Below are 3,396 nucleotides of genomic sequence, written 5' to 3'. Positions count from 1 at the left end.
ATATTTTTCTTATAGATTTAGTGGAAGTGGACATTTTAAATTTTACTTTTCATGAAATGCGATCCCATAGATGATGAAATAAATTGAATGCAGGGTTTTTTTTTTTTTTTTTCCTTTTAGCTTTTAATGGCAAAGATTCGAGTTCAATTGTATTTATTTGCGAAAACAATTTGACATTCAAAATTGTCAAAATTTGTTACTTTTAACACCAAAAAATTAATAGACTAACTAATCAGGTGGGGGTGGGAGTAGAATGACCAAAAGTATATATAATGCTGATCGTCAAGCGGCCATATAAGTTTCTTTGAAGTTTATAAATTTATGTGATATATCATGTATGCATAATAACTTCCTTCAAAAAATAAAAAAAGAATAATTGCACATTTGGTTTTCAGTAAGGGATTAGTCAGTATAGTATTTAACTAGCTAATTAGCGTGGATAAGTACGTATTACTAATATTGGTTGGTTGTTTGGTTTTATGGCTAATTAATCCTGATTTTTGTTTGGTATTCATATTACTAGGTTAGATTAACTTAAAAATGGACACAATTGTCCCCTTAATTCCTAGCGTATCATTTCCCCCTCACACCATTATCACCACGAAACCCTTTTTTTCGGAACATCCTTTCGCCCTGCCAAGAAGCACCTTGCACAGAAGAGGAAACGTCGCCCTCCATTGAAGCAGCAGGAAGGTCGTCTGAGGTTTGCGAAAATAAGCCAAGCAACTTAAGGTTTTTTGCTCTTCTCTCTTCTCGCGTCTCATTACATCGATCTCCGATGGTTTATATCATGTTCATCTCATGCCTTTGCAATTTGTGTTCTTATATCATGTTCTGCCATTACATCATTTTTTTGATGGCTCATTACATCGATCTCCGTTTTTTGCTCTTCTCTCTTCTCGCGTCTCATTACATCATTTTTTGATGGCTTATATAAATGTTTTTATATCATGTGCTGCCATGCCTTTATTTTATTTATATCATGTTTACATCCATTTTTTGATACCATGTTCTGCGATAATTTTCATGTTGTATTATATAATGCTTATATCCGTTTGCCATAAACCGACGTGAAGTAATGTGAAAGAATATATTTTTTTCCTTGGTGGTTTAGGTAGCACAGGATCCGCACGCTGTATACGTGTTAACAAGATTGACCAAAACCGCCGTAGTTGGTCCGCTCGCGAAGAAGAAGTTCTAATCGCTTCATTGAAAGAGCTCATTGCACAAGGATGGAAATTCGACAACAGATTTCGAGCCGACTATTTGAGTAAGTTAGAGGAGGCTATGAAGAAGGAATTTCCGACCACCGACTTGAAAGGGATGCCTCACATAAACTCGAAGATGACAACGTGGAAAAAGACTTACTATGCACTGTGGAACATCCTCAAGGTTAGTGGAGTTGGCTTCAATGTTAACGGGAAGCACATGATTGATTGCGATGACGAATAGTGGGAGAACTTTGTGAGGGTAAGTGTGTTTATCAACACTTCTAGGCAGCTTGATTTGTGATCATTTTATGAAGTTTTGCCATTGTAATTTAGGCCGATAACAACGTGCGCAACTTCCGCTATAAAAGTTGGCCTTACCTTGAGGATTGGAAGCTAATATTCGGCAAAGATAGAGCTACGGGCGATGAGGCGGAGAATCTCATAGAGGCGGCACATGAGATGTATCGGAAATTAGATATCAGCCGACCGAATGACGATGGTGAATACCACGTCTCACTTGAAGATATATACGAGAATGGCAAAACGGGAGATAATGTAAGCCAAACCTAACATCGAGAAGAGAGTATCACGGTTGACAAGGAAGCTCCTACATCCGGCAAGAAGCGGCGCCGTAGTGCATGTTTCGATGACAAAATAAAATCAACAAGAATGGCAGCATGACAGAGAGGTAATACATGTAGCTCAGGTAGAACTCCACAAAATCACACATATTGGCAAGTTATATGGGCGATGGAACTGACCTTTGTTGTCCGGTCCTTCGCTTTGTTCCTCTCTTGGTTTCCCTATATGTGTGTTCACAAAATTTGGAAAATTTTTCAAATTAATGAAGTCGGAAGCTGGAAATAATAGATAGCCTAAACAAGCAATATAAATGAACGAAATAAATCAAATCCCATATTTCGACTTCAAGGAACGACGAAGCATTTTATATGGGAACAAATTCTGGAATCGCATTAGCTTTCTTTAGCCAAGTAATTGCTCTTTAATTTGATTGTCTTACAAGAATCTCCTAAATAATTTTGTAGGGTACACAAGGATGCAAACACAGAAGCGATTTTTCAAAATCGCGAACCCTAAAATCATAAATTCAATAGAACAGTTGCGAACCCTAAAATCGCGCACCGTTTTCCCAAGGCATGATATTCCATAGAACAGATGCGAACCCTAGGGTTCAAGATTTAGTGTTCAGGGTTTATGGTTTAGTTTACAGGATTTAGGGTTTAGAAAATATAATACTTTATATTGAATGAAGGTAAATACTTATATTTACATAAGTATGCATTTATGCTAACAAATGTATATTTTATACTTATTAAAAGTAACAATTATTATAAACAAATGTAATACGGGTCAAACCCGCGCGGGTGGTCAGGGTTCCGGGTCAGGGTGCAGGTTGGGGCACGGGTCTACCCAACCGCACCCCATGCGGTCAACCGCATGCAAGACCGACTCTTGACACAATTATATTCATGCTTGAAAAGTTGTAATAAATTATGAAAATCAAATACTCCCACCCTTTATGAAAAGGGTAATCTCTTTGTTATTTTTGGTTGTTCATAATAAATATGGTGTTTTTATTTTAATACACATATTCTTATATTTTTAACTTTATTCACAGTCAATATTAAAAAAAATGTCATCCAACAAACTAAATAAAAATTATTGGGAAAAGGTGCAGATCCTCCCCTATAGTAGAGGCCCCTATAGCGTATTGCTCTCCATAATCGACATTAAATCAAATAGGCCCAATAATTCTGAAAAATCGATCAATTAATCCCATTTGACTAACCGTTGTTAGTCAAACGTTAGTCAAATTTTTTTACCCCCAATTTCTTTCTTCTTCCAATTTCTACCTCCAATTCCAATTCAGCCACCGTTGACATCTCCCTCGGCCTATCTTCTGTTCCGGCGGTGACGAGGCTGCCGGTCACCTGTCTATCAATCCAACGCCGACATCTCCTTCGGCCTCTCTTCTCTTCCGGCGGTGACGAGACCGCCGGTCACCTCTCTTTCTTGTCTCATTCTCTCTCGCTTCTTTCTTTCTGTCGAGCAAAAGTAGTTCATATTCCAGACGAAGGGAGACCCAACGGCGATTGGTGTCTAGGTTTGTTCAGGCCCGATTTAGGGGGCTGTTGGGCGACTGGTGGTCGGAGGCGGCGCCCCT

This window comes from Salvia miltiorrhiza, chromosome 4 (assembly GCF_028751815.1).
Source record: "Salvia miltiorrhiza cultivar Shanhuang (shh) chromosome 4, IMPLAD_Smil_shh, whole genome shotgun sequence".
Taxonomy (NCBI): Eukaryota; Viridiplantae; Streptophyta; class Magnoliopsida; order Lamiales; family Lamiaceae; genus Salvia; species Salvia miltiorrhiza.
This window is presented reverse-complemented; position numbering follows the sequence as displayed.